The sequence below is a fragment of the Solanum pennellii genome, chromosome 6 (genome assembly GCF_001406875.1).
Source record: "Solanum pennellii chromosome 6, SPENNV200".
Lineage (NCBI taxonomy): Eukaryota > Viridiplantae > Streptophyta > Magnoliopsida > Solanales > Solanaceae > Solanum > Solanum pennellii.
Window position 1 is genome coordinate 37991194 of NC_028642.1, and position 25737 is coordinate 38016930.

The following is a 25737-nucleotide window of genomic DNA, read 5'->3' on the forward strand; positions in this document are numbered from 1 at the left end:
AAGGTCTTGTCCATATACCCTTATCAAAATGGGGTTGTTGAGAGAAAACATAGACATATACTTGAAGTAACTAGGGCACTTAAATTGCAGGCACACATTCCTTTGAAGTTTTGGGGGGCACTATGTCTTAGTTGCAGTTTATCTAATCAAAAGATTACCAAGTAGTGTGATAGGTCATCAAATTACTTCTGAGAAGTTATTATATGGAAGGCAACCAGGTTTGTCTCATCTTGCTAAGAATCTCACCAGACATGTCAAACTTGCAAGATCAAGGCCAGTTCTTCATATGGGATATTCAGAAGTCTAGAAGGGTTATGTTCTTTTTTATCTGAACAATAGGACCTTCTTTCTGATAAGACATGTCATCTTCAGGGAAGATGCATTTCCTTTTGCAAAGGAGAGTGGTTCTAATTATAATCCTATATTTGAAGACACAGTATATGGTTCAGGGTAGTTGTCTCAAGCCTTCACTGAGTCCACTCCTCTTCCACTAAGCTGTGATGAGGAAACCATTGTGTTAGATTATAGAGGATATTATATGCATGTCATAGAGCATCAAGAGCAGGAAGTAACAGAACAACAAAAGCTAGAAGTAACTTATAACTTTAATCAGGCAATTGAGAATGTAGTGCCTTATATAGTTACTGATAAAGTTGATCGTGTATTTTAGTTTGCAGTACCAAGGCCTACCAAGATGTCTACCAGAAATACACAAACTCCTACATGGGTGAGGAATGTTATCTCACTAAATATAATTAAGGAGGTAAAGTATCCACTGTGTAATTACAGAAGCTAAGATCACTTGTCTGTGAAATCCATCCCATTTTTAGTCAACTTTAGCTATTCAATTGGTACTAGCAATTGTTAAAAAGGAATAGTAATTGGAGTTGAAAATAAAAGATTTGGTGGTTGGAAAATTGGTAATATTTGCAACCATTCTTGACTTTGCTATATTTACATATGTCATTAGTGACATAGGCATGGTTTTATCCTTCTATAAATAGAGTATTCTTGCTCATTTGTAGAACACACCAAGTTAGAGAGAAAAACCATTTTGAGAGCAAAGTGAGGTATTACATAGACTATACAAGTAAATAGTCTATGCAGAAAAATAGAGTGTGAGCGATATTTTGGTAAGACGAAAACCAAAAGAGTGTTGTTCCTTTTGAGTGTGTAGTAGTAACTTTGAGTATTGTATTCATGACTACACAATGTAAAATTCCTTGCTATAGTAATATATTTTTGTGCTCGTCTGCGTTTTCCCAATAAACTCGTATCAGAGCCAAGGTTTTATCTGAGTATTTTCTGTGGTTGCAGCACAGTCTGAACTTCCACATCAGAAAAGATTTACTTTGATTTGCGATAACTATATTTTTGGGGGAAAACAATGGAAGCCAACACAAGTAGAATGGTTACTTTGAATGGTGTTAATTATTCCATTTGGAAGGGGAAAATGGAAGATCTGCTTTATGTTAAGAATTTTTTTACAAACCAGTATTTACCACAATAAAGCCTGAAAATAAAACAGATGAAGAGTGGAATATGTTGCATAGACAGGTTTGTGGATTCATTAGGCAATGGGTCGACGATAATGTGTTGAACCATATTTCTGAGGAAACACACGCTCGAACCCGATGGGAGCATCTTGAAGGTTTGTATGTTCGAAAGACTAGCAACAACAAAATGTTCATAATAAAGCAAATGTTGAGTTTGAAGTGTCATGATGATTCTCCGATGACAGACCATCTGAATAATTTTCATGGGATTATATTCCAATTATCTGCATGGGCATCAAATTTGATGAAGAAATTCAAGGATTGCTTCTACTTGGTTCCCTACCAGATTCTTGGGAAACATTTAGAACGTCATTGTCAAATTATGCTCCGGATGGTCTGATCTCTATGGATTCCGCCAAGAGTAGTGTCTTGAACGAAGAGATAAGAAGAAAAACTCAAGGTTCCTCTTCGTTGGATGTCCTGATAACTGGCCCCAGTGGGAGAAATAAAACTCGTGGTTCTTAGAATAGAGAACAAAATAGGAGCAAATCTAGAGGCATACTTAAGGATATTGAGTGCTATCATTGTGGCATGAAAGGTCACACAAAGAAGTTCTGCAGGAAGTTGAAGAGGAAGAACAAAAACAAAGAGGAAACTAAAGAAGATGGCAATGAAAATTGCCTAGACACTGTCACCACCGAAGATCTTGTTACGGTTCTTGATGCAAACATGATAAATATTGCTTGTGATGAGTCAAGCTGAGTTGTGGACACTGGTGCCGCATCTCATGTGACTTCAAGGAAGGTTTTTTTCTCTTCCTACACTCCTGGTGATTTTGGAACCTTGAGTATGGGGAATGAGACTGTTTCTAGGGTGGTTGGTATTGATACAATTTGTTTGGAAACTAATGTTGGAACTAAACTAGTTTTGAACAATGTGAAACATGCTCCNGAGATAAGAAGAAAAACTCAAGGTTCCTCTTCGTTGGATGTCCTGATAACTGGCCCCAGTGGGAGAAATAAAACTCGTGGTTCTTAGAATAGAGAACAAAATAGGAGCAAATCTAGAGGCATACTTAAGGATATTGAGTGCTATCATTGTGGCATGAAAGGTCACACAAAGAAGTTCTGCAGGAAGTTGAAGAGGAAGAACAAAAACAAAGAGGAAACTAAAGAAGATGGCAATGAAAATATCCTAGCCACCATCACCACCGAAGATCTTGTTACCATTCTTGATGCAAACATGATAAATATTGCTTATGATGAATCAAGATGGGTTGTGGACACTGGTGTCGCATCGCATGTGACATCAAGGAAGGATTTTTTGTCTTCCTACACTCCTGATGATTTTGGAACCTTGAGTATGGGTAATGAGATTGTTTCTAGGGTGGTTGGTATTGGTATAATTTGTTTGGAAACTAGTGTTGGAGCTAAACTAGTTTTGAACAATGTGAAACATGCTCCAGATATTTGTCTGCACCTAATTTCTGTTGGTGTTTTAGATGATGAAGGATATGTTAGTACCAACAGTGATGGAAAATGCAAGCTCATTAAGGGTTCCTTGGTTATGGCTCGTGGTAACAAACATCATGTTCTATACTAGACTACAACCTCTACTTGTGTTGATATGGTGAATGCGGTTGAGAGCGATAACTCTTAACATTATGGCACAAGTGGCTTAGCCACATTACTAATAAATGACTTAATGTTCTAGCCAAGAAGAAATTATTGTAAAATTTCCAAAGTGCTAAAATAGAAAAATGTGACCACTGCTTGGCTGGTAAACAAAGTAGAGTTTCCTTTAATTCCTACCCTCGTTCGAGAAAGACAGAGTTGCTTGAGTTAGTGCACTCTGATTTATGTGGTCCAATGAAGACAAAGACATTGGGATGTGCACTTTACTTTGTCACTTTCATTGAGGATTGCTCGAGAAAACTTCGGGTCTATGTCTTGAAGACTAAAGACCAAGTATTAGGTGTCTTTAAGCAGTTTCAGGCTTCAATTAAAAGAGAAACTGGAAAGAAAGTGAAATATATTCGTTTTGATAATGGTGGTGAATATTGTGGACCATTTGACGGGTACTTCAAGAATCAAGGTATTAGACACCAGAAGACTACTCCCAAGACTCCTCAACTTAATGGTTTGGCTGAGAGAATGAATAGGACATTGATGGAAATAGTTAGATATTTGCTTTCTAAAACAAAGTTGCCAAACTCATTTTGGGGTGAGGCTATATTGATCGCTACATATGTTATTAATCTATCTCCTGCTGTTGCTTTGCAAAGTGATGTACCAAATAGTGTTGGTATGGAAAGAATGTTTCCTATGACCATTTTAGAAAATTTGGTTGCAAAGCTTTTGTACATGTGCCGAAAGATAAGAAGTCAAAGTTACATGCCAAGACAAGGCAATGCATCTTTATTGGATATGACCTAGATGAATTTGGTTACAGGTTATATGATCCAATTGAAAAGAAACTTGTGAGAAGCCGTGATATTATTTTCGTGGAGAATCAAACAATTGAAGATATTGACAAAACGGAGAAGGTAGAATCTTCAAGTTTTTGTGGTATAGTTCATCATGATAAAGTTCCTCACACAAGTGTGCATGATGTTGTTAGGTTTCATAATCATGGTGACACCCTAAATCATGTATCGAATCAACATGTTGATGTTGATAATAACAATGATATTGTTTTTTATGATCATGTTGCTCATGAAGTTGTGGACGAATCAAATATTCCGCTTCGAAGGTCCACAAGACAGCGGTTTCCTTCCTCCTGTTATTCACCCAATGAGTATGTGTTACTCACTGACGGGGGAGAACCTGAATGTTATGAGGAGGCCATGGAAGATGAGCAAAAGAATCAGTGGATTGAAGCCATGCAAGACGAGATGAAGTCTTTGCATGAGAACCACACTTATGAGTTGGTAAAATTGGCAAAGGGCATGAGAGCTTTGAATAACAAGTGGGTGTTCAAAGTTAAAGTTGAAGAACACAACTTGAAGCCCATGTACAAAGCTAGATTTGTTGTTAAGGGATCCGGTCAAAGGAAAGGTATTGACTTTGATGAAATATTTTCTCCTGTTGTGAAAATGTCCTCGATTCGCACAATTCTAGGTTTGGCTGCTAGTCTTAATTTAGAGATTGAGCAGATGGATGTAAAGATAGCTTTCCTTCACGGTGACCTAGAAGAAGAGATTTATATGGAACAACATGAGGGATTCAAAGTATTTGGTAAAGAAAATTTTGTATGCAAACTCAAAAAGAGTCTCTATGGCCTAAAACAAGCTCCCAGACAGTGGTACAAAAAGTTTGAATATGTTATGGGGGAGAAAGGCTATGAGAAGACTTCTTCAGATCATTGCGTATTTGTACAAAAATTTATCTAATAATGATTTTATCATCCTTTTGTTTTAAGTGGATGATATGCTGATTGTGGGAAAGAATACTTCCAAGATTGACGAGCTGAAGAAAGATTTGTGTAAGTCTTTTTCTATGAAAGACTTGGGTCATGCCAAGCAAATTTTGGGCATGAGAATTACTCGTCTTAGAAATAAAAGGAAGATTTATTTGTCCCACAAGAAGTACATTAAACGCGTAATGCAGCGCTTCAATATGAAGAATTCTAAGCGTGTTAGGATACCTCTTGCTGGTCATATGAAGTTGAACAAGAAGATGTGTCCTACAGCGAGGGAGAAAAAAGAGAACATGGCCAAAGTTCCATATTCCTCCGTCGTCGGAAGTCTAATGTTGCAATTGTGTGCATTAGACCTGATATTGCTCATGCAGTTGGTGTTGTCATTAGATTTCTCGAAAATCTGGGAAAAGAGCATTGGGAAGTTGTGAAGTGGATACTCAGATATCTTAGAGGAAGCTCAGATGAATGCTTGTGTTTTGGAGCATTAAATCCAATCTTGAAAGGCTATACAGATTCTGATGTGGCAGGTGACCTTGATAACAGAAAATCCACTACTGGATAGTTGTTTACTTTTTCAGGGTGAGCTACATCATGGAAGTCAAAGTTGTAGAAGTGTGTTGCACTTTCTACAACTGAAGCTGAGTATATTGCGGCTACTGAAGCCGGCAAGGGGATGATATGGCTAAAGTGATTTCTTCAAGAGCTTGGTTTGAATCAGATGGAGTATATTGTCTATTGTGACTGCCAGAGTGCAATAGACTCGAGCAAGAACTCCATGTACCATGCAAGAACAAAACACATCGACGTTAGATATCATTGGATTCGTGAGAAAGTGGAGAATGAGTCATTTCACATCAAAAAGATTCACACAAGTGAAAATCCTGCAAATATGTTGACCAAGATAATACAGAAATACAAGTTCGAGTTATGCAAAGAACTTGTGGGTATGAGCTCTCTCTAAAGAAGTTTAAGATACCTTCTTCCAGTAAATGGGACTGAAGGGGGAGATTTGTTGAATCCATCCCATTTTTTAGTCAACTTAAGCTATTCAATTGGTACAAGCAATTGTTAAAAAGGAATAGTAATTGGAGTTGAAAATAAAAGATTTGATGGTTGGCAAATGGTAAGATTTGCAACCATTCTTGACTTTGCTATATTTACATATTTCATTAGTGACATAGGCATGGTTTTATCCTTCTATAAATACAGCATTCTTGCTCATTTGTATAACACACCAAATTAGAGAGAAAAATCATTTTGAGATCAAAGAGAGGTATTCCATAGACTATACAAGTAAATAGTCTGTGAAGAAAAATCGAGTGTGAGCGATATTTTAATAAGACGGAAACCAAAAGAGTGTAGTTCCTTTTATGTGTGTAGTAGTCACTTTGGGTATTGTATTCGTGACTAGACAGTGTAAAATTCCTTACTTTAGTAATATCACTTGCTCCTCTTGGCCCGTGGCTTTTTCCCTTATTCAGAAGAGTTTCCACATAAAATTCTTGGTGTCGTTATTTTCCCATTTTATTTCCATTACGTTTACCATATATATTATTGTGCTCGTCCGCGTTTTCCCAACATTGTCCCCCTCTTATCAATGTTGCATTCCTTCCACTTCCACTGTTAAAGAACCTATATCATATGCAGAAGCCATCAAAGATAAATGGTGGGTGGATGCTATGCTGACTGAGATACAAGTTTTGGAGAGTAACAAACTTGGGAATTCACTGACTTTCCAAGAGGGAAGAGGAATATAGGTTGTTCGAGGATATACAAAGTCAAGTACAAATTTACCGGTGATATAGAAACGTTCAAGCCAAGGTTGGTTGCTTTGGCACTAGACATTGGCATATTCATCAAATAGATGTGTTTAATGCCTTCTTTCAAGGTAATTTGGATGATATATATATATATACACACCTCAGGGGTTTCTCAGCCAAGGGGATAAGGTGCGTAGACTAAGAAAGTCTCTATATGGACTCAAAAAATCTCCAAGACAGTGGAATCATAAGCTGACAGTAGACCTCATCAAACTCAGGTTCAAACAAAGTTCACATGACTAATCTATGTTCATTAAGAAATAAGAATAAGGAATGGTTGTTGTACTTGTGTATGTAGATGATATGTTTATAACTAGAACTGTTCTTGATTGAAAAGACAAAGAAGGCACTACAACAAGAATTTCAAATGGACTTAGGAGAGCTGAAATATTTTTTAGGAATTGACTTCATTAGGTCAGAAAATGGTAAATTAATGCATCAAAGCAAGTATGCCCTCGAACTTATAATAGATCTTAGATATTAATGTCAAACTAACATCTAAGTGGTATTATGATCATATAGAGAAGGAACAGAAGGACTCAGAAGACCCTTTGATAGATTCAACAAGGTATCAAAAATTGATAGGGAAACTACGCTATATATCAACATGACAAGACCTTATATTTCTTTAGCACTCAGACTTCAAATCAATTTTTGCAACAACCAAAGAGTCACACCTGGATGCTGCACTAAGGGTGGTCAGATATCTAAAAAGACAACCTGGACAGGGGTTACTATTAGCTTGTACATCTGATAAGAGGGTCACTGCATTTTGTGATGTTCAATGGGCCTCTTGTCCAATAACCAGGACATTTGTAACAAGCTATATGATCCAAGTGGTAAATTCTCTAGTGTCATGGAAAGCCAAGAAACAAACTACAGGTTCAAAGAGCTCAACAAAAGCTAAATACAGGAGTCTTGCCTCTATTGTATTTGAACTAGTCTTGTCACTATGAGTACTAAAGGAAGTAGGCGGTGAAGTACAAGTACCAGTTCAACTGTATTGTGACAGCAAAGCTGCAACACAAATTGCTGAAAATCCAGTGTACCACAAGAGGACTAAATATATTGAGATTGACTATCATTTTATAAGGAATATGTTGCCACAAGGATGAATCATAGTAAACTATCTACCTACCAAAGAACAACCTGCTGGTATGTTAACTAAAGGTCTATCTAGACTACAACATGACCATCTTATATCTAAGCTAGAAATGTTAAATGTCTTTGCACTACCTAGCTTGAAGGGTAGTGTTGTGATATGAAGAAATTAATGGTAGTTAGGTAACACTGTTAGGATTAGTTAAGGGCAATGTAGTCTTTGTTGGGAAATGGGGATAAACACAACAATATATATGGTAAAAGTAATGGAAATAAAATGTGAAAATAACGACACCAAGTATTTTACGTGGAAACCCTTCTGAATAAGAGAAAAAATCACAGACCAAGAGGAGCAACTGATATTACTATAGTAATGAATTTTACACTGTGTAGTCAAGAATACAATACTCAAAGTGACTATTACGCACTCAAAAGTAACAACACTCTTTTTATTTCCACCTTACTAAAATATCTCTTACACTCTATTTTTCTTCACAGACTATTTTTCTTGTATAGTCTATGGAATACCTCACTTTTCTCTCAAAATGATTTTTCTCTCTAATTTGGTGTGTTCTACAGATGAGAGAGAATACTCTATTTATAGAAGGACAAAGTCATGCCTATGTCACTAATGACATAGGTTAATATAGCAAAGTCAAAATTGGTTGCCAATCTTACCATTTGCCAATTACCAAATCTTTTATTTTCAACTCCAATTACTATTCCTTTTTAACAATTGCTTGTACCAATTGAATAGCTAAAGTTGAACAAAAAATGGGATGGATTCAACAAATCTCCCCCTCCAAACCCATTCACTAAAAGGAGATATCTTCATTTTCTTTAGAAGGAGATCATACCCACAAGCTCTTTGCTCAACTTGAACTTGTCTTTCGGTATCGTCTTGGTAAGCATATCAGCTGGACATTCACTTCTGTGGATCTTTTTGACGTGAAATGAATTAATTTCCACTTCATCACAAATTCAATGATATCAGACGTCAACATGTTTTGTTCTTGCATGGTACATGGAGTTCTTACTCAAGTTTATAGCATTTTGGCTGTCACAATAGACAATATACTCCATCTGATTCAAACCAAGCTCTTGAAGAAATCACTTTAGCCATATCATCTCCTTGCCGGCTTCAGTAGCCGCAATATACTCAGCTTCAGTTGTAGATAGTGCAACACACATCTGCAACTTTGACTGCCAGGATATAGCTCCCCCTAAAAAAGTAAACAAATATCCAATAGTGGATTTTCTGTTATAAAGGTCACCTGTAATATCAGAATTTGTATAGACTTTCAAGATTGGATTTGATGCTCCAAAACACAAGCACTCATCTCAGCTTCCTCAAAGATACCTGAGTATCCACTTCACAGCTGCCCAATGCTCTTTTCCTGGATTTTTGAGAAATCTGCTGACAAAACCAACTGCGTAAGCAATATCAGGTCGAATGCACATCATTGCATACATTAGACATTCGATGACGGAGGAATATGGAACTTTGGCCATGCTCTCCTTTTCCTCTTTAGTTGTAGGACACATCTTCTTGCTCAACTTCATATGATCAGCAAGAGGTGTGCTAAAAGGCTTAGCATTCTTCATATTGAAGCGCTCTAGTACACGTTCAATGTACTTCTTCTGGGATAAATAAATCTTCCTTTCATCCCTGAGATGAGTAATTCTCATGCCCAAAATTTGTTTGGCATGACCCAAGTCTTTCATAGAAAAAGACTTACACAACTATTTCTGCAGCTCGTCAATCTTGGAAGTATTTTCCCACAATCAACATATCATTCAGATACAACAAAAGGATGATAAAATCAGGGTTAGAAATTTTTTGTACAAATACACAATGATCAGATGAAGTTTTCTTATAGTCTTGCTCCTTTATAAAAGATACAAACTTCTTGAATCACTGTCTAGGAGCTTGATTTAGGCCCTATACACTCTTTCTAAGTTTGCACACAAAATTTTCTTTACCATCTACAGCCCTCGGGTTGTTCCATATAAATCTCTTCTTCTAGGTCACCGTGAAGGAAAGTCGTCTTCACATCCATCTGCACTATCTTTAAATTAAGACTAGAAGGCAAACCTAGAACTTGTGAATCGAGGACATTTTCAGAACAAGAGAAAATATTTCGTCAAAGTAAATACCGTTTCTTTGACCAAATACCTTAACACCCAATCTAACTTTGTACCTGAGCCTCAAGTTGTGTTCTTTAACTTTAACTTTGAACATCTACTTGTTCTTCAAAGCTTTCATGCCCTTAGGCAATATTACCAACTCATAAGTGTTGTTCTCATGCAGAGACTTCATCTCATCTTTCATGGTTTCAATCCATTAATCCTTCTGCTCATCTTCCATGGCCTCCTCATAACATTCAGGTTTTCCCCCGTCAGTGAGTAACACATACTCATTGGGTGAATAACGGGAGGAAGGAAACCGCTGTCTTGTGGACCTCCGAGGCGGAAAATTTGATTCATCCACAACTTCATGAGCAACACGATCATCAATAACAATATCATTGTTATTATTAACATCCACATGTTGATTCGATACATGCTTCAGGGTTCCACCATAATTACCAAGCCCAACAACATCACGCACACTTTTGTGAGGAACTTCATCATGATGAACTATACCATAAAAACCTTAATATTCTAGCTTCTCCGCTATGTCAATATCTTCAATTGTTTGATTCTCCATGAAAATATTATCACGGCTTCTCACAAGTTTCTTTTCAATTGGATCATATAGCCTGCAACCAAATTCATCAAGGCCATATCCAATGAAGATGCTTCTTTGTCTTGGCATCTAACTTTGACCTCTCATCTTTTGGCACATGTACAAAAGCTTTGCAACCAAAAACTCTCAAATGGTCATAGGAAATATCCTTTCCATACCAAACACTATTTGGTACATCACTTTGCAAAGCAACAACAGGAGATAGATTAATAACATGTGCAGCGGCCAATAAAGCCTCACCCCAAAATGAGTTCGTCAACTTTGCTTCAGAAAGCAAACATCTAACTCTTTCCATCAAGGTCCTATTCATTCTCTCAGCCAAACCATTAAGTTGAGGAGTCTTGGGAGGAGTCTTCTGGTGTCTAATACCTTGATGCTTGCAGTATTTGTCAAATGGTCCACAATATTCACCACCATTATCAGTACGAATACACTTCAATTTCTATCCAATTTTTCTTTGAACTGAAGCCTAAAACTCTTAAAGACACCTAACACTTGGTCTTTAGTCTTCAAGACATAGACCTAAAGTTTTCTCGAGCAATCATCAATGATGGTGACAAAGTAGAGTGCACCACCCAATGTCTTTCTCTTCATTGGACCACAGAAATCAGAGTGCACCAACTCAAGCAACTCTGTCTTTCTCGAAGGAGGGTATGACATAAAAGAAACTCTATTTTGTTTACCAGCCAAGCAATGCTCAAACTTTTCTAATTTAGCACTTCTGAAATTTGACAAAAACTTCTTCTTGGCTAGAACATTAAGTCCTTTCTCGCTGATGTGTATAAGTCTTTTATGCCATAACGTTGAAGAGTTATCAATCTCAATCGCAGTCACCATATCAACACAAGTAGAGGTTGTAGTCTAGTATAGACCACGACGTTTGTTACCACAAGTCACAACCAAGGAACCCTTAATGAGCTTCCATTTTCCATCACTGTTGGTACTAACATATCCTTCTTCATCCAAAACACTTACAGAAATCAGGTGCAAACGAACATTAGGAGCATGTTTCACATGGTTCAAAACTAGTTTAGTTCAAACACTAGTTTTCAAACAAATTGTACCAATACAACCCACCCTACAAACAGTCTCATTACCCATACTCAAGGTTCCAGAATCACCAGGAGTATAGAAAGAGAAAAAATCCTTCCTTGATGTCACATGAGATGCGGCACCAGTGTCCATAACCCAGCTTGAGTCATCACAAGCAATATTTATCATGTCAGCATCAAGAACGGTAACAATCTTCGGTGGTGACGGTGGCTAGGCAATTTTCATTGCCATTTTCTTTAGTTTCCTATTTGTTTTTGTTTTCCCTCTTCAACTTCACGCAGAACTTCTTTGTGTGCCCTTTCATACCACAATATTAGCACTAAATATCCTTAAGTCTGCTTTTGGATTTGCTCCTGTTTTGTTCTCTATTCTGAGAACCACGAGTTTTTTTCTCTCCCTGGGTCCAGTTATCCGGACATCCAACGAAGAAGAACCTTGAGTTTTTATTCTTATCTCTTTGTTCAAGACTACTCTTGGCGGAATCCATAGAAATCACACCATTCGAAGCAGAATTTGACAATGAAGTTCTAAATGTTTTCCAAGAGTCTGGTAGGGAACCAAGTTTGCAAGCCTTGAATTTCTTCATCAAATTTCATGCCCATAGCAGATAACTGAATCATGATCCCCTAATTATTCAGATGGTCTGTCATCGGAGAACCATCATGATACTTTAAACTTAACATCTGCTTTATTAAGAACATTTTGTTATTGCCAGTCTTCCGAGCATACAAACTTTCAAGATGCTCCTATAGGGTTCGAGCATGCGTCTCCCCAGAAATGTAGTTCAACACATTATCGTCGACCCATTGCCTAATGAATCCACAAAAATGTCTGTGCAACAGATTCCACTCTTCATCTGTTTTATTATCAAGCTTTACAGTGGTAAATACTGGTTTGTAAAAGTTCTTGACATAAAGAAATCTTCCATTTCCCCCTTCCAAATGGCATAATTACCAACATTCAAAGTAACCATTCTACTTGTGTTTGCTTCCATTGTTTTTCCCCAAAAAATATTGTTATGTCAAATCAAAGTAAGTCTTTTTTGATGTGGAAGTTTAGACTGTGCTGCAAGCACAGAGCATACTCAGATAAAACCTTGGCTCTGATACCAGTTTGCTGGGAAAATGCGGATAAACATAACAATATATATGTTAAAAGTAATATAAATAATATTGGAAAATAACGACACCAAGAATTTTACGTGGAAACTCTTCTAAATAAGGGAAAAAACCACGGGCCAAGAGGAGCAAGTGATATTACTATAGTAAGGAATTTTACACTTTGTAGTCACAAATACAATACTCAAAGTGACTACTGCACACTCAAAAGGAAGAACACTCTTTTGGTGTCCACCTTACTAAAATATCGCTCACACTTTAATTTTCTTCACAGACTATTTTTATTGTATAGTCTATGTAATACCTCACTTTTCTCTCAAAATGATTTTTTTCTCTAATTTGGTGTGTTCTACAAATGAGCAAGAATGCTCTATTTATAGAAGGATAAAACCATGCCGATGTCACTAATGACATAGGTAAATATAGCAAAGTCAATAATGGTTGCAAATCTTACCAATTTGCCAACCACCAAGTCTTCTATTTTCAACTCCAATTACTATTCCTTTTTAACAATTGCTTGTACCAATTGAATAGCTAAAGTTGACCAAAAAATAGGATGGATTCATTAGTCTTTTCATGAGTTAGTTATAACTAATCCGTTGGTTGTTAGTTACAGGAAGATTAGTTACTAACAGAGTCATAATCGGTACATTTAATCATTGAATGAATCTTCTTCCTCCTTAGATATTTTTCTACCTAATTCTAGATTTTTCTTTACGATCAAAAGTATTGGGGGAAATTTATGTGTGGAGTAGGACAAATGCAGGAAAGTGAAAATCAAAGCATAGTTAGATCTTATTGATGATAATAGAAAGTAATGGGAACTCTTTGAAGCCTTTTGAAGTATCAAGAAATATTTAATGTATTGAGTAAGATGAATGCGGGAAAGAGAAAAAAAGGAAAAAACAAGAAACTTGTTGATGATAAAGGAAAGTGATGGGAGCTCTTTGAGCCTTGGAAAGTATACAAGGCAATTCAACACGTGAAGCAGTACGAATGTGTATCGAATAGTGAAAGAGTTCTATTTTTTATATTTAATCTCGAAAAGAACACATAAAATATGTATAAACTTTCCTTGAACATGAGAAAAATGCATGTTTTCAGGTAGATCAATTGTTGAGTTATTACCAAGAAGTGGAGTTTTTTAAATACAAATGATCATTGGTTTTCACAAGGGGCTTACATAGCTTTATTTGAACAAAGATTCAAATATTTCTTTTAGGTGCTCACCACATTAGGTAACTGAGTGTCAGTTTTTGAATGTTGACATTTTTTGGCTTATATGATGTTACCTCACAATCACTGTTCCAAAAAAATGTTAATTTTAACAGCAACCAGGTATCTTTCCAAACAATCCTATATATGATATAGTGGGAAAACGAGTTTGCATTACTTCAATTCAAAATACAATTGTTTTACGAAGGGAGTGAACGTAGCATTATTCATGCAATGATGATAAATGCTTGCATCTTGAGAAGTGAGTTTGTGGCGATTGATGTTAGCTAGACTTTATGACTTTCTCAGTTCACATTCAATAAACTTAAGTTTGTTTTTTTAACCATAAGTTCACCATTCACTATGAGCTGATAATTTCAATCAAAGGGGTCCATGATAAAGTTTTAAGCTATATTTTGAATAGGTATATAAATGACTCAATGTATGAATTTCCTCCGTTTGTATGGTATATTGTTCGGAGCACGACATGATGTGAGTTGAGTCCATGATTCGAGTTTGAACCCTATAACAAAAAGGGTTGCTAATAGAATATAGAGAAAGATACAAGAATCTCTAACCATGTGTCACTAGTCCTCGCAAATTTATCTACTATTTTAAAATATAAGTATATAAACTTCAGAAAAAAATTATAAGTTGTGATTACATATTTTATTGTTAGGTAAAGGGTAAAGTTGATAAACAAGAGAGGAGGATGTCACACAGCCAAATGATATGACCTAATTTTTTTCTAATACTATTTTTAGTTGTATCATTATTAAGTATCATGTTTCATCATTAGTTACGCAAATCTACATTGTAAGTTATCGATTCAGTTGTACCTCAATAGGATTGATTCAAACTTTATATTTGTGTCAAAAACTCACCTAACAATAAAAATATGCTGGCCTCAATCTATTTTAAAATTTAGAACCTATGAATTTAACATCTTGAATCTGACTTTGACCCACATATTTTAGTTTACCTATCGTGCAATGCTATAATCATACTAAAAGAAATAGTTTTACTCCATATTGACATAAATTTGTTTTACGAATATACTCCCTCTGTCTCAATTTATGTAACACTTTTAAGAATTCGAGATTCAAAAAAATTTATCTTTGACAATAAAATTTTTAATATATCTTTTAACTATTGTAAATTTACAACTATTGTGATTTATAGTACTCTTTACATGGTTTATAAATATATATATTTCATTACAAAAACTAATGATTTCATGCACAAATTTTTTGTCAAACTTAACTATTTGACTCTCGAAAAACAAAAGGTGACACATAAAATGGTACAGAGGGAGTATAATTTTAATTCTATTAAAGGTGATTTGTGTGAAATTATGCGTTAAGCCTAACTCACACCCCAAAAGCTAGCTCAAAGGGAGGAGGATTGTTCAAGCCTTATAAGCAGTCCACCCATCTCATTAATCACTAATGTGGGACTTTTTTCATTCTTTTAACAATTTACCCATGCACCTAGTACTTATCTTAAGATATCAAAATATTAATTCTTCTATTGACTAAAATTATATCATATTGCCATTAAAATTCTAGGGAAAGTAGTAAATAGGAGTTTGTCTAACATCATTATGTGAAATAAGGAGCTTAGAAGTTATTTTTATTTTCCTCTGAACAAGTTAATCAATTGTATGCATACGTAGGAAGTCGTTTCTTCTAAAAAAATTTGATTGTCTAACATATTAACTGTTTTAACTTAAGACTAACATGTTATTTCATTAAATTCTTTCGGGATAATGCCCAAGTACCCCCTCAACCTATGCCCGAAATCCCAGAGACACACGTACTATACTAAGGTCCTATTACCCCACTGAACTTATTTTACTAATAATTTTTTACCCCTTTTCGGCCTACGTGGCACTATCTTGTGGGCCCAACGATGGTTGACTTTTTTTTTCAAACCAGTGCCACGTAGGCTAAAAAGGGGTAGAAAATAACTTATAAAATAAGTTCAGGGGGGTAATAGGACCTTAGTATAGTATAAGTGTGTCTTTGGGATTTCGGGCATAGGTTAAGGGGGTACTTGTGCATTATCCCAATTCTTTCAGATAACATTTTCCTTTTATTTTGTGTTGATCTATATATTTCTCAGTTCATCGAAGAACAACATTGCATCTAACTTCCAATTCTAGTTTGCATCATTTAATTTCATGGGTCGCAATAAGATTGTGATGAAGAAAATTGAGGATCCAGTATCCCGTCAATAGTTCTACTCAAAGTGCAAGGATAGCATTGTTAAGAAGTCAAATGAGTTGGGATTTTATGTGACACAAATATTGCACTGTTAATGGTTTCTCCAAATGGTGAAGTGGCCAACTATTCTGGAGGAGAAAGGTTAATAAGAATTCTAGAATGATCTTTTATGTTTGAATTTTCTATGTTTCGTTTATGATACAAAATATGATGTGATTTATTTTGATTGCTCAGCTTTGAGACAAAAGGCATTTTTTACAACAAGAATAAAATGATAGTCACAATTGTGTTATTTCTAATAGATAATAAATAGCCATGATCATAAAAGTTCCAACATGTCTTTGCAAATCATTCTATTGAAGCTTTAGACACTTCTCCAAAAAATAACATCTACCTTCTAATTAAGAAGAGAATGAAAGAGACATCAATATTCTCTTTGCATAACTTAAGTAGGAACACTCTGTTTATAATGTTTACGAATTTGGTAATGACGGGTAATTTTGACTTACAAAAAATAAGTAACTAAAGTACAAGGAGAACATCCGAATTTGTAAAAATAAAGATACTATTTACCAATATAGTTAACGACTTATAATTTCATAGATAGTTCCACCTAAATATTGGATACCATCAAATCAATCAATATTTTATGAATGTATTTCGCTCTAACAAGGAACTTAACGCCGCACAATTCTTGTTCCAACTTCTAACTGTTGTGCATGCTTCCTTTACTGTTTTTTTCCTAACAAAGAAAAAAACAGCAATGAGTAGATTACATAAAAATTGCTAAAAAATATTCAGATGTAAATCCTTTCTCCCTTTTATACTTTTTTTTGTTTGGTATTTCTTTTTCAATTTTAATTACATATTGACCTTTTGAATTCTCCATATTATAGAAAAAGAGGTTAGCTAACATAAATTTAGTTAATGTAGTAGTAGTTTATGAGGGATTAGTTTAATTTATTTTTTTTAGAAAGCCAAAGGTCTTATTTGAAGATGGCATTATTAAGAGCCTATATGAACAGGTTTCATATTTATTGTCATCTAAATGACTCTCACATTTTTCTTCTTCTCATTTAATGCACACAAATGTTTTAGAAATAATGAAAGCTTGAAGTTCCAAATGAACGTTCAATATTTTATAGACAAAATGGTTTTTTAAATTTTAATTTTGTGGCTTCTCATTTATAAAATAAGTATAGAATACCATCTATCTATCTATATAACATAAGAGTTAAATGGTAATTCAACTTTAATATTGCATAATACGAACAATCAAAATTCTTTGAATCCCAAATTAAATATTGAATAAAAAATAATATTTTAAATAATTTCAAGAAACATAAATTAAATTAGATATTTTAATTAAGTATTATTCTAAAGAAGTGCAAAAGTCATTAACATTTTTATTAAAATAACATGTATACACACACACACACACAGATATATATATATGTATATATATATATATATGTATATATATATATATATATGTATATATATATACATAAAATTCATACTATTATTTAGACTTTATTGAAACATTGATAACAAAAATAATTATTTATTAAAGAACATTTAAAATTTTGAAGGTATTATCAACTACTCATTTTTATATACATTCAAAATTAGAAATTATAATTTTACAATAATCAATTAATTCCTCAAAAATTGAAAGAACTTAATTGAAATCGAATAAAAAATTATATGATACTTCCTAATCATCTTCAAATCTAATGAGTTTATCGAATTGTTCAAAATATAAGAAAATATTTAGATAAAATTTTAAAACTAAGGAGAGTAAAACTAATAGTAATAAAAAAATGTGAAGTTGTGATAAAAATGACAAAGAAAGTAAGAAGTTTCAATGGATGGAGATGAAAATCAATTTTTGAAAAGAAAGAAGAAAGAAAGAGAAAAATAAAAAGGAAAAAAAAATTAAAATCATAAAAAGAATAAGAAAATATATTTTATAATAAAATACTTGAAAAAATAATATTATATTTGCTATTTTAGGGTGCTCACTCTCTTTAAGAGAGTGTACAACTCTTGTTAGATGGACGAAAAATAATGTAATTATATCTATTCAAAATTGTTTAGTGGGATAATAGGTTGCAAAGTCAAGGTGTCCTTTTAAAAATTCAGGACAACTTCTTAGTGACTTTATGTCTTTTCTCTACATCAAACTACATATTTAGTTCATATGATTTTATTATCGGTTATTAGTAGCTCCATAGTTTAGTCAAACTCTATGGAATTGATCATATTTAAAGTTCGGTTTGTATTCAGTCTAAGCATGTTATAAATTTTGTCATTGCATCCAGTTAGCTAAGCATTCAGTTTATGATGTTCAAAATATTATATTTCCTTTTGGGATGTTCAATTTTTTGTATTATTTCAACTCTACTCTATCCTACATGCTTAGTACCTTTCAAGTACTGACGCATATGTGCAGTAAATCTTCTCGTGATGTAGGTTCAAGTTCTCAGCATCCTGATCACTCTTAGCTCGATTTTCGATCTTTAGTTTAGCAGAATTAGTGATCAACCCTCATTCTCCGAGGACAATAGTCATGAGTTTCTTTTCGGTATTTTTAGTTATTTTGTTTTTGTTTTGTTAGATAATCAGTCAGAGTCAATTTAAGTCATAGTTAGTTTCACCTTATTATTGAGTTAATATCTTCTTTGTATTAAACCCAGCAGTTTTCAGATATCTCAGTTTTAGTATATGGGTATTCCCAATTTTTTTCATTTTAATTATATTTATATGCTCATGATCATGCCAGCATGGTTAGCTTGGAATCACTTGTGATCCCAGGTCCAGTGTCTGCACCTCGGGGATAGCTGAAGGCGTGATAACTTATAGAGAAACATGTAAGGCCCCGTATCTAAAACAGACGAGATTTTAGTTTTTCAGAAATCACCATCTATGGTCTGAGTCTGATCTACAACCCGTATTGTAGGTCCGTAGTTGACATCTGCAACCCCTCCCAAAACTCAACTAAAAAATAGACAAAGTCTTGACCCACAGACAAAACTAAGGTCCGTAAGTTAGACTACGGTCCATGTTCTTTCTTGGATTGAGACTCTTGTTACCCAGCCTCTGACATGAACTATGGATAACCAGCACGGTCGTCGTTCGATCTACGATCCATAGGTCTGACCGTAGGTGAAGTTAGCATTTAGTTAAGGGGAAATTGCTGATTGGGTGAACTTCAAATGGTAATAACTCTTAGAAAAAAATGAATTAGGTGTCCAATGACCTATATATGATAGACAATTGAATCCTCTTTCCGACGCCGCTGAGTTTGCAAAAAACTGACCTCCGAGTAAAACGTTATGACCATTTTAGTAAAGGTATGTCGAACAAACTCAAATGACGGACCATAAATCTAGATCGTTGATTGCTCCGACAATAATTATTTCAGGGGTATTTTGGTCTTTTCCTAGTTCTTTCAACCCCTATACATCGTTTAAACCCTAAATCATGAGATTTTAGTCAGTTTAAGACTAGAAACATAACTAAAACTTGACTAAGTTAAATCATTAAATCAAAACTTAGAAAATTAGAAGCAAGAGAGGAGAAAAAGGTCAAGAACCCTAGTTCAAGAACGCCATAAGGTTTCATCAGTTCCAGCCCCAAAATCTAAAGATTTCTCCGTTGATTTCATCACTACGTATGTGGGATTTCAAAAGTGGGTTCCTTTCAACCATTAGATCCCTAGTTTTTAGTACGTTTCTTGAATCCCAAATCATGACTAGACATAGGGTTTCTTGAATGTTAGAAGGGTTCATAGATATTAGAATGATCCAAATCAGATTATTACGTTAATATTTAGTTTATCGCGTGAATTTCATAACCCTAGCTATGTATTTCTTTAGTTCTTGAATTACACATATTAGGTCAGATATTTCAGTTATTCAGTTATGCATGCCTTAGTTATTAATGCATCATGATCATATTAATTGTTGCATTCTCAGTTTTCATGTTGAGTTTGAGCTATCCAATATTTATAGAAACTCAATCATAATTAGTTAACTACTTAAATCATTGGGAGTAGCATAACACCGAGTTGGACTAGGGATATAACACACCCAAATAGTCCCAGAACTACTAGCCAAGTAGGTTATAAGTCCCCTCTGTGGGAATCAGTTTAGTGATCACGCCATTATGCCTTTATACCTCTGGCAGGGTATATTGGGTCCTCTCGATGGAGCGTATACATCATACTCAACATTTACCTCATGTGGTTTTATTATCGGTTATTAGTAGCTCCCAGAGTTCCGTCAGACTCTATTGCATTGACCATATTTACAGTTCAGTTAGTAATCAAACTCAGCATGTTATAAATTTGGTCAGTGCATCCAGTTAGCTCAACATTCAGTATATCATGTTCAGAATATTATACTTTCTTTTGTGCTTGTTCAGTTATATATTATTTCAGCTTTACTCTATCCTACATGCTCAGTACCTTTTGATTACTGACTCATATGTGCGCTACATCTTCTCTTGATGTACGTTCATGTTCACAGCATCCAGATCACCCTTAGATCGGTTCCCGATATCGAGTTCGGCAGAATCAGAAATGAGTCCTCATTCTTGAAGGACAATAGTAATGAGTTTTTTTTAAAAGTATTTTAGTCCTTTAGTTTCAATTTTGCTAGATATAGCTAGGGCCTGTCCCAACATTTTTAGTCAGTTAGAGGATATTTTCAAACATAGTTAGTTTAAGCTTAGTATTGAGTAAATATCTTCTTTCTATTGAACTCATCAGTTTTTATATATCTCAGTTACAGCATATGAGTATTCCCTATATTTTCATTTTACTTATGATACAACTTCTGCAACATGTTATTATCTTTAGTATGTTTAAGATCATGCCATCTAGGTTAGCTTGGGATCAATTGTGGTCCTAGGTCCTGTTTCCGCGTTTTGGGGGTAGCTCCGGCGTGAGAAAACCAATAGTTGAAAAATAGGAAATTGGAGGAAGAATAAAAGATAACTAAATTTTGTTGCAAAGATTATTACTGGATGATATTATTTAATAGACTTTGTAGCCTTATATAAGTTTACATTTTATGGAATCATATTCCACTAAACCACTAATGTAATTCCATTAGACCAACTCACCTAAACATTAGGAACACAATTCTGCAGTACTAGACAATCGCAAAACTATCACGAGTAAAAAGAAAATAACTATCAACTGAAAGCTAAAATATAGCCATACTGCAGACTTAGTCAAACTAAATAATAGGAGTTGATGTTGTAGCAGTGAGGGAGTATTATTTTAATTATGTTAAATGTAATTTTCCTATGCACCTTGTACTTTACTTAGGATATCAAAATATAAATTTTTCTATACAGTAAAATTATATCATATTGCCTTTAAAATTTTAGGAAAAGTGATAAGTAGGACTTGTCTAATATCCTTATATGAAAGAAGAAACTTAGGAGTTATTGTTATTTTTCACTCAACAAGTTACGCCCACGTAATTTTGTTCATCAATTGTGTGAAATATGTAGAAAAACACTAATTTTGACTTAAGATTAACACTGAAAGTCTTTTTCATCTCAAATAATATTTATCTGATTGTCTATTAGATTTTAACATATTAACTACTTTAACTTAAGACTTACATTAAATTCTTTGAGTTATTTTTTTTCCTTTTTCTTTCTGTTGATCTGTATTCTTCTCAGTTCATTGAAAAACAACATTGCATCTAACTTCCAATTTTCTAGTAATTTACATCATTTAATTTCATGGGCCACAATAAGGTTGTAATGAAGAAAATGGATGATCCAGAATCGCGTAAACATTTCTACTCAAAGAGGAAGGATAACATTGTTGATTGAAGGGCATTTTGGAGCCAATAGGTGGATGAGAAGGCATTTTGGAGCAAATAGGTGGATGTAGTGTAGTTTTGTACAATTCCAATACTTTGAGGGTATTTTAAGCCCTTTTCTGTTATATAAAAAAAGGAGCTTAAGAGTTATTGTTATATTCCAGTCAATAAGTTACCGCCCACAGATTTTTGTTCCCCAATTGTGTAAATATATAGAAAAACACTAATTTTGACTGAAGATTAGCAATGAAAGCCGTTTTCATTTCAAAAAAGAATTATCTAATTGTATATTAGATGGTAACATACTGAAGTCTTTAAATTTAAAATGGAATGTTATTGCATTAAATTATTTGAGCTATTTTGCATCATTTAATTTCACGGGTCGCAATAAGGTCGTAATGTAAAATATTGAGGATCCAACATCCTGTCAACAGTTCTACTCAAATTGCAAGGATATCATTGTTAAGAAGTCAAATGAGTGTGTTGGGGTTTTTATATGATACACATATTGCACTGCTAATGTTTTCTCCAACTCGTGAAGTGATCAACTATTCTAGCCGAGAAAGGTTGATAAAATTTCTAGAATGATTTTCCTTTTCATTTTTGAATGTTATATGTTCCGTTTATGATAAAAAAATGTGATGTAATTTCTTTTGATTGCTCAATTTTAAGGATCTCATGATCAATGCAATGGGATGATTATTTCAATATGTCAAATTCATAAATTAGAATTTGCCAATGTCATTCAAGTGACAAACACAAATATTTTTTTTTGTTGAAGATCCACTCCAAATCCAAATGAAGAGGTACTAAATTTTTCACATTTTTTACTGATGTTTGGAGTTTTGTTCGACCTTGACTTTTATTTTGCAGCATTTGATGCAGAGTCTCGCGCAAGCAAAATCTATACGAGAAATGATTGAAAATATTGCTATGTATGACACACTTACTTTTCTCGAGTTCTTTTCTTCTGATTAATTTCTTTGTTTTGTGGTACTTTCTACGTGATAGAATATTTTTTGTTATTTTCGTAGATATTTTTACGATGCTGATGATTGAAAAATGTGCTTTAGTGTTAAGGTAAGGCTTGATGTTTCCACACTAGTGTCGATTGTGTACACTTAAAAACTCTTAGGATTATCACTCTAATAGGGCAACATTTAGAAGGGGGATCACCTTCGGTCAGTAGTTATAAGCCTATATTTATCATTACTAAAAACTCGTAACTTGATATTTTTTTTAAATGTATTTTCATAATAGGCTCATATGGAGAAGCTCAATGACCTCAAACAAACACTAAGTGAAGCACATGAGAAAATAAGGTTGAAGATTTCTTCACTCTATTTTTAGATATTCTAAAAATGTCCTCTTTTATAACGATTTTTTTCCTTGGATCGGTTAGGTCTTATGAACCAAAAGTGGAAAATATCAATACAGTCGAAGAAACTGATGCATACAAGCACCATCTTCTGGGTGCTACGAAACAGATTCAACATCCACTGTGAGCCTATCGCAAGCATGCATTTTTTAACTTCTATTTTCATTAGGTCAAGAGACTCCAAATAAACTTAAAGCTCAATACTTGACTCACCCTCCTCCAATACACACACATACACAAAATGGCACCAATTTGTTAGTTAAATTAAGATCGGCATGATCATGTTTTATATTCTTCTTACCTGGAAAACCTCTTTGATAACCAGGAATATCTCAAGAGAAATGAAAATGTCGCGGTAAGACATTTTTTTATCGTGTCATATTTGAAGGAATACTTAATTGTTTTTCAAACATCTTGTATGAAATTGACTATTAACATTATGATCTATAGATGGATTCGGTAACACAGAGGATATGGCTTGTGAATAATAATCTTTATTATCAAACAAGTCATGGAATGATATATATATTAGTAAATCTATACAGTAACTTACAGACTTCAGTCTCAAACAAGTTGATGTGAAATCTGCACTCCTTCATTTAAACTTAGAGGAATATATTGAATGTTGTTTCTGTAATTTTGTAGGAACCAGTAGGGGATTTAAGATTTGAGGAAACAGATTGGATGACAGTGGAGAGGTAGTTGTATGTGTCCAACAGATTCAACAAGGAATTATGATATACTAGTTTATTTATTAAAAACATAGTAGAATGAATAACTTGCACCAACCAAGCAAGCAAGAATATAAATTATGTTGCATATGCATATTATTAATGCAACTTTAATAGTTCTTATATGATAGCAAAACATAGATATTGTGTTTTGAAATAGAAAATAATTCGGTTTGTTTGATATGGTTTTTATTTTAATTTGATAACTTTTACATCCTCATAGTTTATAAAGTTTTTGTTAATTTTTTAAATCTTTAAATCTAAATATTTAAATTAGAAGCTATATATATATACTAGTTTCGGAAACGTGCGTTGCACGTTTGTCTCATATAATTATTATAAAGTTGATGTATTATATAATGTCGAAATTAGAAATATTAGTTTTACTAATTTATATTTCATTAATTAAATAAATTTCATGATAATCAAATAGTACATTGACCATCAAGCAAGAAATATGGAAAAATAATTATATTACTATAGCATCTAATAATAGGAATATATCTATATGACTAATCCTTAATAATCTCTCATTACGCTCCATATTAGTAAGTACACATATATGTAGCTACTTAAAGAAACTGTATTAGTAAGGAAAGATAAAAGTAAATAAATATTATAAAAGTACATTTAAAAACGAATCTAAATGTCATAAATTAGTAATTTAAGCACTAATAAAATTAGACTTATAACATTCATAATTTCATAGAAGATTATATTAAAGAAGTATAATCGGTAAACAATACAAAAAAATCAAACAGATACGAATAAATACAACATTCATATCCTTTTTAATACCTTATTATAACAATATATATAGTAAAAAGATATACACAAGTAGTATAGTATTTTTTTCTCCTGTAACAAAAAAAAATCTAAAAAGATAAAGATAAAATCTATGATACAAAATATCATTCTAATGAGGATCAACAAATATTAATATTTCAAAACAAAAAAAAAGTACCTGAAAATTGTCTGATGATTCACATCAACACGAGGCAAGTGGTAAAGCCTTCCCTTAGGGAGGAAAATGCTCTTGCTGATTTTTTTACGAATTCAATTTTCTCTTTTGCTGGTAATTTTTTTGATCAACTATTTTCAAGATACTCCAATTGAGGGAAGAAAATTACTCAATCTAGTTAAACAAGGAACGTCATACATAAGAAGAAACAAGATGGAATAAAGAGACACCTAAAAACAACACCAAACATTAAATATTCTTCGGATTATAATCAGATTCGTGCAAGAGTTTGTAATATTTGTAAATAGCTAAGCTAGTGTTTGAAGTAAATTCAATTAATTTTGTAATTACGCCTTGTGAGAGCTTAGGGCATCCAATGGTACCAAATCAAGGCATTAGCTTCTTGTGGAAATTAGTCCACTCCAATCGAATTGACATAAGCATAGAAAGAGAAGCATAACAAGTTCTCATTATTAATTATTAACTTATTAAAAGCATTAATGGTGGTGTCAAACCCATTGGGGCTCAACCCATTAAGACTTAGAAAAGTTAATACCAATGTAAAGAAAAAACAGAACAGATAGAGATACTTCGCTGAAGTACAGGAGAGCTCAAATATGTGAA